A 16,862-nucleotide genomic window follows, 5' to 3' on the forward strand; every position below is an offset into this window, starting at 1 on the left:
TAAAAAAGGGAAACAAGTTCTAGCACTAAAGAGACGGACAATGGACGCACAGTGGGTGTGGGCTCAGGGCAGGCAAAACTTGCAATCAGATACACTTCACTGGAAAGCCAAACCCAAAACTATGTTGCAGTAACTCCTGAAGCATCTGGTTAAATTAAAGAAACATCGCACCAATCAGGGCCAAGCCATATTTGCAGCCCATTTAGGTCAGGATTTGGGGGGTCAGTCATAGTTCCTGACTCATGCTGGTTTTTAAACAGTTATTTTCCCAGTGCTTGACGGCACTTGAGACTTCTTCTCCCAGTGGACCAAAATCAAGAGGCTCTGGGAGCAGCCTGGTAGTACTGCCCAGGCATGCCCGTGTTAGCCAGGTCTGCCTGTCTCTGGGTGTGTTCAGGCAGGAGGCTGCTCGAAAGCCACTGGAAGATTCAGCCTCTCGAGGTCCCAGGGCCTGAGTGCAGATACAGTCCCACCCGTCTAAGCCTCACAGAGCAAATCATAGCAGTGTCAGAATTGTTGTTTTCAAGTGCTTACTTCATGACATTAAAAGAAATATTTTTTCTGATATCTTAAAATTAAACCATAAATTTTTATTTAAAATCAAACCACATTTCTGGTTTCTTTTATCTCTTGTTCTAGGCCATTCTAAGGGACATCCAGGGCTCTGAAGGCTACCAGAAAGGCCATTTCCCATGGGACACCAGTGTGCGCAGGGTCACAGGCGTACTTAAAGGTCCTCAGTTCTTGGGCAGGGCCCCCAATGATGTCATGCTTTTTAAAAAATACTACTCAGTACTACTCACAATCCCACGGGCATCTAGCCCTTCGATGGTGTCTCATGGATGTGACTCTTAACAATTTGTTTTCCAAACCCTTTAGTTCACCAGAACTGTCCTCATCAGGCAGACAATCTAAGTTGGGCCCCCGTTTGACAGATGAGGAAATTTTGCTCATTTAATCAAATGCCACAGAAGCAGAAGGAACAAGATTTGAACATCAACGCCTTCACCTCTTAATTTTATTGTAGCTATTCAAAATTTTAGAACAGAAGAGTATATAAAATTCCAGGATTGAGCACTGAACTAGAAAGCACTTTGTTACATCATTGAACAAAGTGTTTCAGGCTAAAATGCACATTGGGGAAGACATTGCTGAAGCACAGCAGCTGTCTCCTCATGAGCCTGAGGGCTGTTTGCAAGGATCATTCCCGACACCTGTGTGCTCGAGTTGGGAAAGGCTGGCCTTCCACTTCCACTGTTCTTGTTTGTTCTGTGAGATACTTTTTAGCCTGAATAGCAAATTGCGTTCTTCATGGCATCTCTACACTGTGAACAACAGCAATGTTGTGTTTATATTTCCATTCAAACATGTTATATATTTATATTAAGGTCAAGAACCTGTTATGTGTGGAGATTTCCCAAAGCCAAATTATGATGAACTTGCCTCTTTTTGCATCATCTCAGAATAAAGTAAGACAGAACTTTGTATTCCTTTGTAATCTATTTACTGTGTGTTCTCAACTCAGGCAAGCTGGCCTGGGTCGGGGGGCACCTTATAATGTACACAGTGTTTTTAACTTTCCCCCTAAAGAAGGAAGGAAGGAAGGAAGGAAGGAAGGAAGGAAGGAAGGAAGGAAGGAAGGAAGGAGGAAGGAGAAACAAATCTTAAGAGATGTTTGTGTTTTTCATAGCAGTCTCAGAAACCCAACATAAATGATTGCTCCATCATGCAGCTTCTCATAGTAAAAGGGTCCCATGATGCAAGTTTCAGAAATAAATAAAGTAGGTATGAAAATATAAGAGTATTTTATATCACTGTCTAGCTAACAAAAATGCTGTACTTATGTAACTTCAGGCCCCAAAACATACAGCAAGCTTTCTAGGATAAAAAGATAACAGTAGAATCAGAATACCAATATTTTAGCAACATGATCACTCTTGGCTGTTTTTTGCTTTTTCGAAATGAATAAAAGTAATTACGCTCTGGGTGGTGTAGCTCGGAGGATTGAGCATGGGCTGCAAACCAAAGGGTCGCCAGTTCAATTCTCATTCAGGGCACATGCCTGGGTTGCAGGCTAGGTCCCCAATGGGGTCCACATGAGAGGCAACCACACATTGATGTTTCTTTACCTCTCTCCTTCCCTTCCCCTCTCTCTAAAAAGAAATAAAATCTTTAAAAAAAAGTAATTAGAGCCACAGTGGGTGTCCTGAGTCAATGATCAGAACAGTTAAAACAGCTGAAAGGGCTCCCCCGTGGTGGGGCTGTGACTGACTCATCTCCAGCCCTGGTAGGCAAGAGGCAGGTTCTCAGTTATCGCCAAACATCCTTCCTGAGAGGCAATGGAGATCACAGGGATTTCCATCGGTACAACCCTCCAACCCACAAAACTGGACACTGTCACAAGTACAGGACTGCACGGGCCCTCGCTGCCTCTGTCCATGATGTCCTGCAATGTCCTGTTCCTAATAAAAGATCCCAGACAAGATGAGAAGCTCTGGATCAGAAAAAGATAGAATCCTGCCCTGACTGGTGTGGCTCAGTGGGTTGGGCGTCCTCCATGAAGGGAAAGGTCAGCGGTTCAGTTCCTAGTCAGGGCACACACCTGGGTTGTGGGCCAGGCCCTAGTTGGGGCACACAAGAGGCAACCACACTCTGATGTTTCCCTCTCTTTCTTCTTCCCTTTCCCATTCACTATAAGTAAATAAAATACTTAAAAATACTTAAAAAAATAAAGATAGAACCCTGTTGATATATTTTTTAAAAACCTCAATCTAATTTACTATCATTTTACACAGTAATCTTGCACAATTTCTTCTGCCTCTCATTGTTCTTCACTTACATATAATAGTCGAAGGAAGTGACCATTGGCATTTCCTCTTATTTATGTGTACATTACAGAATATGCACCTATATGGAAAAGATCTTCCACACACTGTGAAAACCACAGTGCAGCCTAAGGGTTAAACATGTGTGGCAGCACCCTCCAGGCGCACCCCCTGCAATCTCACCACTGGATTGGCAATCTTTGGTATTTTCAGATGGACCCCTGGGGTGAAAACCCTGTGCTACACTCCAGCGGGTTGTATACACAGCTTCCTTTTCTAACCACTACACTAATCCCTTTCATACCAGAAGGGAAATCCTTCCTCCACCCTGCTGGGTATTTCTCTGTGTTTTATTTATGAAAACTCTAGTGGGTGTTTCTTAAGGCAGCCAATCCCTATCTCTCCACAAAGAGAAGGCAATCAGTGCTTGCTATGCCTGCGCATAGTTGTACGTGAGTTACTAAAAAAATGCCAGAGCACTTTCACAAATGTGAACTTTGTCTCCAAGTTAGAAGCAGTACTAACTCCTTTTGTAAAAAATTTTATTTATTAATTTTAGACAGAAATGAAGGCAGGAAGAGTGAGAGAGAAAGGGAGAGAAACATCAACTTGATCCACTTATTTATGAATTCATTTGTTGATTCTTTGTAAAACTTTGTTTTAAATTTATTAATTTGAGAGAGAGAAAGAGAGACATCAGTGTGTTGTCAGACACATTCACTGGTTGGTTGCTGTGTGTGCCCTGACTGGGGATTGAAATGCAACCTTGGCATATGGAACTACTCTCTTAACAACTGAGCTACCTGGCCGGGGCAGTTCTAAATTCACCATAGTTTTAGAATAATCAAATCAATAAAGCATAAATAAACATTCTGAGCTTCTATTTGGCAGCCATGCCAACTTCTCTGTTCATTTACAGAATTTCCCTCAAACCCAAGAGCTTGCAGAGGCAAATTATCATTGGTGTGCATCTCCCAATGATGTAAGACCTCTTTTTTGCTGCCAGATCCTTTGCACCTAAAAATGGAAAATTACGAAGGGGAGTCTTGCAGCATCCATCAGGCATTTCTGCTATGCAGTCACCCCCAACTCACCTCCTTATTTTCCTCCCTCCCACTCATCCCCATCAGGTCCAGTTGCTGCTGTCACCTCTCCACTGGGCCCTGAAATCTCTGCACACAGGGTTCAGCAGTTCTCAGGAGGCAACTGCCACTCCTCAGACGGGCAGAGCCCCCTACCTGCTCTGTGGTAGGCAAGAGACCCCTTTCCTTTTGGTTAGATGCTGCATGTGAAAAAACTGGCCCCCTCTTCTTCTCAAGAGCAAGACATGCATCTAGGGGCCAAGGAACGTGTTACAGAACTCAAGGGGTTTGCCACTCTGCACGGTTGCTACAGGTAGCTTTATTTACTTGCAGCCAGTAAAGGAGATTCACAGCCAAAACTCTATCTACCTTAAGGGAGGCTTAACCATTGCTTATATACACTTTTGTAGTCAATTACACGTTGATCTCTTCTTTGTAGTTGCCTAGACTTGGGCAGTTGGCTACACTTAGGCAGTTGAGTTCCTGTCAAGTTTATCCTGTTTACAGCTGCATCTGCAAAATACTGTGCTACATTTTAACAAGTAGCCACAAAAGCATTTAGTAAGAACTTCTCAGACCTTGAGACCCTTGTCCTATCTAACAGATGGATTGGGGAACAGCCATTGCCCTGTGTCAGAATGCAGCCGGGCAAAGCTTGCCCCTGGGTGCAGCTCCATGGGCCTAATTTCTTTTGACATTTTTGTAGTTTTTTTGTTTGTTTGTTTGCTGCCTTTGGCATTCATTCATGATTGGCTAAGGCCCTTGAGAGGAAGAAAAAAGTCTTTCACTTGTGCATCCAGTATTTGGGCCCAGATGTTATTCTAACCTCTCCTGATGCATCATTTGTGCCACAGGTCCACGTCTCTCCTGGACAGTGTAATAAAAAGAACCCTTAAGAGTACAGAAGTGAATTCCTGCTCCTTATGGCTTAAATATCCATTGTTAGCATAATGTAATTCAGAATTGCTGGGGCTCCTAATACAACACGAACATTTGAATTTATTTTTTTTCATATTGTTATCGTTGTTCAAGTACAGTTGTCTCTATTTTCCCTCCATTACTCCTCCTGACCCCAGCCATCCCCACTTCCCACCGTTAATCCTACTCCCTCTTGGCTTTGTCCATGTGTCCTTCATACATGTTCCTAAAGAACCTTCCCCCTCCCTCCCCCCATTGTCCCCTCCCACCTCCCCTCTGCTTACTGTCAGTTTGTTCTTCATTTCACTGCCTCTGGTTCTATTTGGCTTGCTTGACAAACATTTGAATTTAAAATAGAATGACCTTTGTCCATCAAGGTTTTGATGGATGAGTCAGTCAGGAACATGTGTGCCTCATTATGAGGCTTTCTAGTAGAAGGAGCTGGACTTTGGAAACACAGGCAACTCCCACCTCATAATTATATTTCATTAAAATGGCATAAAGCTCTGGAGTTCACACATAAAATTCTAAGCTAGTTAAATATGCATTTGTTATTCAAAACTAGTGAACTGTTAGTCACTAGAAGCATCATTAAACATAGGCCTGTTCCCTTACCTTTAAACTCACAAATAAGGCTTTAATTTGAAAATGTCTGCGATGAGACCATGTGAAGGAGGCTGTGTGGGTTGTGCTTGTGCTGAGGAAGGACATGTGCCTGTCTGTCCATTTGAACTAGGGTAACTAATTACACTTGGAGGTTGTAGGTTATGGATTTTGGGCTGTATGGATTTTTATGGGAATTACATAAGCCTTGTTTAATTTAGGTAAAATACCACTAAAAAAGGTTCTCCTCGTCTAGAATTTCGTTGCACTTTACACCTCCATATTGATCTACCAATTATGTCACAGTAACTGCATTTTAATGATCATGGCGTGTTTCTTTCAAAATTGCAGTTCTAGTCCTGGATTTCCCTGCATCTGGCTGTGAGACCAGAACAGAGCCAGTCTCGCCCCAGAATGGAGTGTTTGAGTGCAGTGTTAACCTGTCCCTTTTCTTTTCATTACACAAAGGTTGGTTGTCAAGAAAAATTCTTGTTACATCTGCAAAGCTACTTTAGTTCTTCTCTCGCTGCCCCACATTTACATATATATGAGTATTTTTAAAAAGCAATTGGAAGCTTTTTTCTATATTTTGAACTTCTCCTCAGACTTTTGTTAAGTAATTCTATTGTACCTAACCACTGATTCAACTTCTTATTATGAGAACTTCTAACAGGTTGCATTTATTTATTTTTAGAGAGAAGGAAGGAAAGGAAAGAAGGGGCAGGGAGAGAAACATCAGACTGCTAGAGACACATTGATTGGTTGCCTCTCGCACACACCCTAACCGGGACTGGCCCGACACCCAGGCGGGTGCCCTGACCGGGAGTCCAACTGCTGACCCTTCGCTTTTCAGGCAACACCCAACCAACTGAACCGCACACCTGGTCAGGGCTTAGGAGAACCGTTAAACACACAGGAACGTACAGAGAATAGTGGTGAGTCCCCATACTCCCAGCACCTGCTTTTTAAAGTATTTATTAACATTTGTCATATTTATAATGTTTGCTTTAAAACAAATCCCAGGCATTAGTACATTTTATTCTTAAATATTTCGAGAAGCATTGCTAAGGGGGAAAAAGGCACTTTCTTACATAACTACATATTGGTATTATGATATTCACCAAAATTAACAATTTTCTAAATTTTTTTATTTATTGATTTGAGAGAGAGAAGAGAGAGAAAGAAACCCATCAATTTGTTATTCTACTTATTTATGTCTTCATTGGTGAGCTATCGGCCAGGGCTTAACGACAATGTTTTATTACCATGTAATAGCCTGGGCATTTTGTAAATTTCCATGATTATCTCCAGATGTCATTTTACACAAGTTCCTCATGGTTTTTTCCCCCTTTTCTGAGTGATTTATTGAAGAGACAGTATCGATGGTCTTATGATACCTATGATTTTTCTGTTAGATTGTGGTACCATTTAATTTATTTCTCTGTCCCTGGTATTGCCTGTAAATAAAGAGCCAGATCTTAAAGTCTGATTAGATTCACACTTAAGATTTTTCATAGGGACATTTTAGGTGGTATTGTATATTTCATGTTGCTTCTCAAAGGAGGTACACAATGCCTGGCTGTTCCTCTTTAAGGAAGATTAGGACTGACCAGGTGAGTCAAATGGCCCCCTGCCCCCACCATTATACTGTAGACCTATACAATTGTACTGTAGGCTGCGACTTCGAAATCTTTCAAATATCCAGTTCCCTATAAACCTTTCTTCTAATCCTCTTGGCATCCATTTGAATAATACCTTAGTTGCCTGAATCATTTGTTTCACTGGGGAATGAAAAATTGAGATTTTTATAATTCTGTTATTTTGTCCACACTTATTAACTAAAATTCTTTTGCTTAATTAAAACACATTCTTCATTAACTGAGACAATTCAGGCATTCTAAAATGCAATTTATGTAGACTATATAGGTAAGGCAGGTTAAATACTTCATTCTTTCCTTACATGGCAATTTTCAGAATATTAATTTGGTATACCGGCTACCTCCAATGGTGACAAATGAGTTTTGAGGTCTTTTTTCCCCTTCTACTCTCTTCTTTTTCTCATTATCTTTATGAACTCCTAATTTTTTATATAGTCAATCTGTTTAAACAATTTCAGTCATTCTTTTCTGGCAGTTTAAGTTCTCCTGTCTCTGGGCAGTGGGACCCTTTAGTGTGGCGGCTCCATCCCCTCCGTATGCCCTCGGGCATCTTTGGGACGCTTCCTTCCTTGCGGTGCTACAGGACGTCCCGGGCTCATCTCCTGCTCTTCCTAACCTGAACCTAGAACCAGCCACCCAAGAAGTCAGAGTTTCTTTTATGCGGGAAATTACCAATTTTTTCTATTTCAAAATACTAATATTTCTAAAATAATCTGGACTGAACTACATTGTCGGGTTAAAAATCAACTTATTTCAAAGACGAAACCCATTTACATGCTGCTCACAAAAAACATTTTAATTATAATCACCAATCACACACAAGTAAGACTATCCTTGCACGTCGGGCATATTCTCACTGATTCTGTGATGTTCCCATTACATTGGTACAAGACAGTTCTATCCTTATTCAACAAGGTGAGCTGAACAGAAAAGCAGAAATTTAACTGCACAGAAATTAGATGGATGCAAACCTGAAGGCGTCAACCATGTTCTCTCACTATTATAAAAAAGCTAGTCAAGGCTTTAAAGAAATTGTAAAAAATGGTCATGTCCAAAAAGTATCATGCAATAATACAAACTGGCAATTGTTTAATTAAATTCTAGTTGAGTAATTTAAAAGAAGTGTTTCGATCATTATTTAAAATTTTTATTCCACATAAAAACAGGTAAGGATTGACCAGGGATGTAATACCCTGGCTAGGGCAAACGTTCATTTATTTATTTATTCAGTCAATAAGTATTTATGTGCCTAGAAATATGAGACACATTTAGTTCTTATAGCTATGATGTTTTAAATTAATTTCTAGAACAAGGCACTTTTTCTATGACTGTAAATCAGTCACAATTCAACTATTCCACAACTGTCAAAGATCAGATTACAGTATCATAATGTAGTCAAAAAACATAGACATATGAAGAAGTTGGCCTAATTTCCTGAGATATGAAGTCCCCTGAGGTACTTGGCAATGGATAGTCCCTTATTTTTTTCACTGTGGTTCGGGCCAGGTTTTCAAGCTGTAAAACTGTTTTATTCTCATTTGCTTGCCAGCTTGTCATTATCACCACCCCAGCCAGCCCCAGCCACCTCGCTGCCAGGCATCTTTTGTACTAAAGAGCAAACCTGAGCCCGACATGTTCTTCCCCAGAGGACTCTCCACGGTCGAAAGGCCCGAGAGACTTCCAACAGGGGGATTTTTCCATCGGATTTTGCCTCTTTATCAACAAACACCTTGTCACCAGACCTGTTACTTTCACTGCTACTTTTCAAGTGTTGCCTGACAACTTGCTTCTTCAATTTACAGGGCCCCGCTGTGGAAAGAACCCTGTTCTAGGAAGCGAACATTCTCCCCTCCAAGCTGCCCTCTGAACTATTGCCAGTGAACTAAAGGTCAGTGAACTGTGATCTTGCACAATTCACTGACCTTCATTGGCCCTCAGTTTGCTCATCCATAGAGGACCTTTGAGGGTCATAATCAGGCCACCGTTTTTCCCAACTAAAGTTAGGTATGTCTCTCCAAAACCCTTCCACACCGGCAAAGGGAACCGCTCAAGGGAAATGTGGGGTACTTTCTTCACTTGCACCACTGTGCTTTGGTTCTTTTCAGCTGGTACACATTCAATCAATAAAATTAAGTGGAGACACTAGGAAAACTGATGAAAAAAGCAGCAACGGAAGACTTAAAAACGACTATCAACAATTTGACTTGGTCAAAATAGGCCACAGGTGGCAAACACAAGGCCCTAGGGCCAAATCCAGCCCTCCACCTTGTTTTATGCAGCTGGGCACCTTGTTTCTATCCAGTGGCAGCACTGAGCTCTCGCCTAACTGCTAAGTAGTAGTTATACGTATACAGTCCTAAAGTCACATTCGGCCCTTTGAAGGCAACCGTGAGGCTGATGTGGCCCGCAGTGAAAATGAGTTTGACACCCATGAAATAGGCTGTCAAATAAAATTAACTGAATTCATCAGAAAATAATTTTATCTTAAAGAGAAACAACAGCTTGGGAAAACATATTTGCCAATGATACCTCAGACAAAGGTTTAATCTCCAAAATATACAAAGAACTCACTCGACTCTACTCAAAGAAGACGAGCAACCCAATTAAAAAAATGGGCAAAGGGCTTGAACAGACATTTCTCCAAGGAGGACATACAGAGGATCCAGAGACACTTGAAAAGATGCTTGATATCGCTAGCTATCAGAGAGATGCAAATTAAAACCACAATGAGATACCACTTTACACCAGTCAGAATAGCCATCATAAACAAAGAAACAAACAACAAGTGCTGGAGAGGTTGTGGGGAAAAGGGGTCCCTAGTTCACTGTTGGTGGGATTGCAGACTGGTACAACCACTATGGAAAACAGTATGGAATTTTCTAAGAAAATTAAAAATGAATGTGCCTTTTGACCCAGTAATTCCACTATTAGGAGTATATCCTAAGAACCCTGAAACACCAATCCAAAAGAACCTATGCACCCCAATGTTCATAGCAGCACAATTTACAATAGCCAAGAGTTGGAAGCAACCTAGATGCCCATCGGTAAATGACTGGATCAAAAAATTATGGTACATTTACACAATGGAATTCTATGCAGCAGAAAGAAAGAAGGAGCTACTACCCTTTGCAACCGCATCAGTGGAACTGGAAAGCATTATGCTGAGCGAAATAAGCCAGGCGGTGAAAGACAAATACCATATGATATCACCGTTAACAGGAATCTAAACAACAAAACAAACAAGCAAGCAAAATATGACCAATGACACTCAAATACGGAACAGGCTGACAGGGTCCAGAGGGGAGAGTGGAGAGAATCACAGGGGAAAAGGGGAAGGACTCACATGAACAAGTATAAAGGACACATGGACAATAACTAAGGTGGGGGGTGGAAATGGGAGGGAGGTGGGGAGCACTGAGTGGGTCAGGGTTGGGAATATAAAACAGAAAACTGTACTTGAACAAGAATTAAATAAAAATTAAAATTAAAAAAAGAAAGTAATTTTATCTTTTAATTTATGTAGAGACCCTGCCTTACTTCAAAGTAACTTGAATTATGTAATCCCATAAATTTATTCTCCTGGTTATGGGTATAACTTTGGATGGAGGTTCTTTAGTAAAATATAAGAAGCATGTTGTCTAGAATCAAACTATCCAGATTTAAATCTTACTCTTTCACTAACTAGTTGTGTAACTATGGGCAAGTGACTTCTCCGCTTTGATTTCTTTATAAAATTTGGGTAGTAGAAGTACCCCTCTCCTAAGTAAATACCTTAAAGTTCTTAGATAGTGCCTGATAGCTCCTTAGTCCTCAATAAATGTTAGTGAGGATGCATCTACCCAAGCCACCATTCCCAACCGAAAAAGAAAATTTTTGTATTTTTCAACAAATCACCATCACCCTTCATCACCCGCCTCTGAAAGCTCACAAGTCACTATATTTTTTATAGCTCACACGCCCCTGTGGGGACAGTTACATTTTCAAGGCAGCCCAACAGAGGAACCATGACTTCCATGTATTTCTAGAACACTTTCCTCAAGTTCGTACTTCTCCGGTTGCAAATCAATCAGCCCATGCTGGGTCTTTACTGCTCTCCGGAGAGCTGCTCAGAAATTCTGTCTCCTGGCAAGAGAAGCAGTCCACCTCTTCAGTATTTTTTTCCCCTGCAAGGTCATATCTATTTGTGGTTTTAGAAATGTATATGAATACTGAAAAGTAGAAGTCTTTCTCTTTTAACAAGATACTTCAGCCCACAACTCCCACACCACAGGCCTTAGCAGCTTTCACTTCCACTATTCATAACCGGGGACGTGAGCAGAGATCAAGCGCTTTCTGTCTCCATGATCACTGTAACGGCTATAATATTTTCATAAGAAAAATTTATAAGTGGGTTTCACTAAATGCAAAAGTTCCCCAAATTCCTTCACGTATGCCAAATGTGGAAAGAAAATTAGTTACCTTCAGGAAAGTACTCTTCAAAAAATGTTTCTGCTGTGAAGACCAGCCAGAGTAGTTTGAAACTCAAAGAATATGCCTGAGGCTTATTTGCTTTAAATTATAGATAGATTCACATTTATGGTTCAATAAATCACTCTGGAAGTTTCCCAGCAGCTTTCAGAAAAACAGTTTCTCAGGTGGTTATGTAAAATGATTGAGGCAAAATGGATTTTTTTTACACAAAATATTAATTCTGGTTCATGTATTAAAGCATGTATTTTTGGAAATACATAATGTGACATTGTATCCTTCTTAGCTTGTTGTAAGCTGGAGACAGTGGATTAATTCACCAACTTAGAAAACTTTGCCTGGATCACAGTTGACCAAGCAAAGAAAAAGTTGCTTTTACCTCAGAAGCCAACAGACAGGCCTTCTCAGGGAAGTAGCTTGTGTGGGAGTGTGTTTGGAGGCCTTGTGGAGAATGAGAAAGTTATTACAATATGCCTTTTTATTAGCACTCTATTTAATAAATTCTCTTGCTTTTCCTTTCAAATTAAAAGGCTTTTCCACTTAGACACGGTTTAACATTAAGAAAAACACCACCCCTTTGTAGAAGAAAAAAACAGCATCCGTTTCCCAGCAACCATTAAAGGGAAACTTTCTAGTTGCGAAACCACAAACTGCCCCAGCATAGGATGACAGTGACGGCTGCAGTGGAGGTTGTCGGTGCCCCGATCTCCGCACCTTGGGGCACAGCAGCTGCTGTGTGTGTTGGCTGTGTTCAATGATTAAAGAAGACAGTTTAGGCAGTACAAGCAAGCTTTATTTAACACTCCATGAAGTGGACAGGCTCCTTTTGGGGAACTGCAAAATGGGACAGGAGACTTTCGTAGGATAAAGAGTAAAGACCAAGAAAGAGAAAAATAGACGATATCTCCTAGGCTGGGGCCACATATTCACCTTGTTTGGGTCGAGAATGAACCGCTAAGGAAGTACAGAGCCCAGAGTTTGCTCGGCGTTTGGGGATTGGTCAAGGGGAGTATTTAAAGCGACGTGAAAGTTCCCTTTTCAGTTCACTGACGTGTGGCTCCCTGGTCAGGAGTGGCTCCATCTTGAGCCTAGAAGTTTATTTCAACAGCTGATAACTCAATGGAGAATTTTCCACCCTTTACCCGTGGGTGTTTGTTGGGGAGGAGCATAATGCAGACTGCGATCAATTACTGATGTTGATACTGCTCCCTCCAGGGGGCGCCAACTCCGTGGTGCACACCCTAGCTTCAGGTCTCCTACCCCAGAAAGATACTCTCTAGCTTACACCACACCCTTCTTTAGTTTTTCCTCTCTGCCCTATCCCTGCTTCTCTCACTCTTCTCCAAAGACCGCTCTCCCAGTCAATAACCTGAACGAGAAACTCCCCATCAGCCTCCTTGTAGCAATCCAGCCCCAGCCCGAAAGTCACTATTGCGTGTGGTGCCAGGAAGAGGTACTGAGGGTGGGACTCAGCATCACCAGCCTCCTGGTTGGAAAGGAGAGCGCATGCTGGTGGGAGGCGGAGTGCTACCATTTCCTGGGGTGGTGATTGCTTAAGATCTTGACATGTGGAGAACTAATGGAGGAAACAGGTAGAAAGAAGTACATTAACCTATACAATGAGAGGGGCACTTACAAGGTCTGTGGGAAATAGCAAGTGTAAGAACTGGGGGATTTAATAAAGAGAGAAAATGACTGAAGACCTATTTAATCAACAATTTAAAGCAAATTATGAGAGTAAAAAGGAAGAGAACTCCTTGGCAGGTTTTACTGGGACACTCATCTCCTGAAGCTGGGAGCCTTCATTGTAAGAACGGGAAAACTTGAGAAAAAGTTGGATTTCCAGCAAGGCCAAAGTCAGGAAGAAGTGGGACCCTGAGAACTGGGATGGGGATATCTGGGTAGATGCACTTGATGACCTTGACACCCGTGTCCTCTCAAGTCTCTCCAGCTCCCAGAGTCTGCGTGCCTCCTCCCCCACCCCACAGCCTTACTTGGAGAGGGTTCTCCTAACTCAAGAGCCCTTCTTTTCCTCATACCAATAGACATTCTGTTCTGTCCGGAGCACCAGGGAGTCTCCCCCATTGGCCAAGGTGGTGGCAGGGGGAGGTTTTTATACTGAGCGCACAGAAAGCTAGCAAGATAATTGGGTAGGAAAAAGTCCTTCCCCAAATCAGGTGCCAGATTGGGGGTGAAGCCAGGGGAAAGAAGGCGCATGCACCATAGAAGTCAAAATGGTGTTGAGGGAGGCTCTGGACCAAAAAGGCCTGTCAGTTTCACCTGGGGAAGGAAGGGATTGGTTGGGAGATGGACCTACCCAAAGCTCATGAAAGTTTGGAAAGTAGATTGTTCATTTTAAAATAGCACCTGTCCTGTACCACACCCAAGCTAATGTAATCCCAGAGGAAGAAAAAGGCTGGCTGGCTTGTCATTCTCTCTGGCTCTTGTCTCTCTTTTGTTCACTACCAGCACTGTGCCTATTCTCTTCATGGACCACATGGCCTTAGTGACCACATGGCCCACAGCCTCACTCTCTTGCCTACCTGGTGATGCACTGGCCCGGGCATTGGCAAGCTCTCTGTCTTGGGAGCACGAGCCAGTGTGGCTACAGCAGCAGCATAGCTCATGGCTATGTTGGTTCCACAGGCAGAAGGGAGCCCAAAATAGACAGCGTCCAAGAACCAGCTAAGCTACCTGGATGGGGACTAAAACCACTTAGCAGCTGGACTTTCAAATGGAGCAGGAACTCTGAACGCTGCCTTTTGTCTTGGCCTTACTGAGGATGGATGGACTTTTTCCATGGCCGAAAGAGGAGACGGTTTTTGAGACAGGAGTCTGCCCTGCTCCCACGCATGCTGCACGGAACAAAACCTCTTTCCTTTTATACCAGCATCTGCCTCACAAGTCTGGCTTCTGTGGCGGCAGGCAGCCACACCTCCATTTTTTTTTTGTTCAGTTACACCCCCTCATCCCCTACTGGCCATCAAACCCATGATTAGGGTCAAATCTCAGCATGACCCAGCGGAGGAACCACAGGGCATGCTGAGGACAGACGGGGGTTGTCTTCCCGAGCAGCCACAGGGCCAAGCTACTGTGAATCACCAGGAGCCGGTGGGGAGGCCAGGTGGGCGAAGCAGGAAAGAGACAGGCGCGGGACGTGACTGACTTACACAGTGGAAAGGATTCCCCCTGGGTTTCCATTGCTATCTCCTATTAATCTGGACGATTCATGACTTTACTCCCGGGGTTGCCAACAGTTTTGTCAGCATGATTTTTATGTGTCATTTTAAAATTTGAATGCTTTTATGCTGACCACGTGCCCCCACCCCCATTATGCTGTGGTTTTATTCGGTCCCTTTACTTCTCTGGCCCTTGAAGTTTCTTGTTAGTTTTCTCACTCTACCCTCTGCTCCTCCTCTTTCAAACATCAATTGAAATTCTTTTTATTGCCTTTTGAATCCTCTGAAATGACTTCTTGATTTTTCTCTCAATCCCTGATTATGTACTCACTGAAGCTGGGCTGTTTTTTCTTTTTGTATTTAAATTCTATCATAGTTTAACTTAAGTTAATCTCTTATTTATTCTTACCCAAATTTCTAATTCTTCAGATTGCCTTCCACTGAGGGAGTCTACTGTTTGTATTTGTGAACTTGCTTTTGCTATCTGTCACATATGCACTTCTAAAATAACATATATAACAATAAGAATGGAATTGTCACAGTCTACTTCAGTATAAAAAGATAATTTCCCACTAAAAATTTGTGTATTATTTATTAATGATTGATTATATGCTCTTTTATTTATCAGGCACCTTGCATTATTTCATAATTCTCACAGCAACCCTATAAAGTAGTTATATCATTGTCTCCATTTTACAGATAAGAGAAATAAGGAAAGAGATTAAACAACATATTCAATGTCCTACATTTAATAATTGAAAAACCGAACTTGAACTTGATTAACCTGAGTCCAGAACTTGTTCTTACTTAACACGTTGTTCTAAAATTCCAGTTACTACTCCATATATATACATATATATATGATTATTGTAGAATAAACTCTTAAATCTCACGGTCAGTGATAGCCTTCAATTGCAATTTAAAAAATTTAATGAAGTTAAAATTTTAATCTTAAAAATTCAGTGAAGTTTGCAAAGACAACTATTTCATAAAATGTTTTGAGAGCTTTTGTTTGCCGTTCTACAAAATATACAAATAGAAGAGAAACAAAAAAGCAATTCCAACATGGTACAAAGGAACAAAGGAAACCCCACCTCCTTTAAGCTTCCTCTGCTTGTTGCCTGCTGTTTAATTCTTGTGTCTCTTCTAAATTCCTCTGCCTCGTATTTATAGTGATGAAAACCATAAAATAAAATGAAAAGAATCTCATGTATGTCTAAAATGAGATAAGCATCAGTCATAAGAATATGCACAGCTTCCCACTGAACCTGTCGAGGCTGTGGCACTGCCGGCCTTTAGATGAAGCTCAGCCTCCGACACATGACCAAGAAAGTCTCACCTGGTCCAGCTCCCTCCCACATCTGCAGCCACATCTGCCTCGCTCAGCTTCCCCCAACCATCCTCAGTGGTTTCTTTCAGTTCTTCCAAGGAGCCAGATGATGCCCGTCTCAGGGCCGCCACGTTCTCTTGCTCTTGTGGTCAGAAGTGGTCCCTCAGTGGCCTGCTTCCTGATGCTCTAACTCTTCCTTCTCCTTGTCTCGGCTCCAGTGTCAGGTCCTCAGGGAAGTCTGGCCTGACCTTGGAGGCCAGGTTAAATTCCAGCTCCTCACACTGTAATTTTGCTGTGTAGTAATCACCACCATCCCACTGTAATATCTGTCCCCCCAGATGGACTGTACGCTCTGTGAGGGCAGCCCCATTTCATACCCAGTACTTTGGACAGTCTCTGCAACATGTCTCAGTATTTTTTCTAATGAGTGAGCATAAAAAGATATGAATAAATGACAAGGGAATAGGCGATAGCCAGAAAATTCTTGCTAATCATCACAGTTAATTTTACTGGCTTCTGTTCCCCACACCCCTTGAAAGTGCTTACTCCTTAGCACCACTTCTGTTCATATTCCTGAGCAGTTCCGGTTCCACAGTACAGGCCTGTGTGGAGTTGCAATGGCTGCGTACCATGAATGGGCTCCTGCCGCTCCTCCTTCATCCAGGCAGAACCAGCAGTTTTTAGCCCTCACTCAGTAATTAACCCTACGACACCTTTCAAGTACCTTCCATTCATTATTCAATAATGTGCGCAATCCTTTGAACCTAAACTTTCTCATTATCTGTAATTATTCTTTGAGG

General features: G+C 42.1%; 1 long non-coding RNA gene across 1 annotated transcript; it reads left to right on the forward strand.

Moving 5' to 3' along the window:
* The first annotated feature begins 6,296 nt into the window (after window positions 1-6,296).
* On the forward strand, window positions 6,297-9,373 carry LOC118977173 (uncharacterized). The gene is made up of 3 exons (XR_005064466.1): window positions 6,297-6,363; window positions 8,889-9,090; window positions 9,192-9,373. It is a non-coding gene; the product is annotated as an uncharacterized LOC118977173 (long non-coding RNA).
* The last annotated feature ends 7,489 nt before the right edge of the window (window positions 9,374-16,862 follow it).

The sequence above is a fragment of the Sturnira hondurensis genome, unplaced genomic scaffold (assembly GCF_014824575.4).
Source record: "Sturnira hondurensis isolate 20B ecotype Veracruz unplaced genomic scaffold, ASM1482457v3 Scaffold0021214, whole genome shotgun sequence".
Lineage (NCBI taxonomy): Eukaryota > Metazoa > Chordata > Mammalia > Chiroptera > Phyllostomidae > Sturnira > Sturnira hondurensis.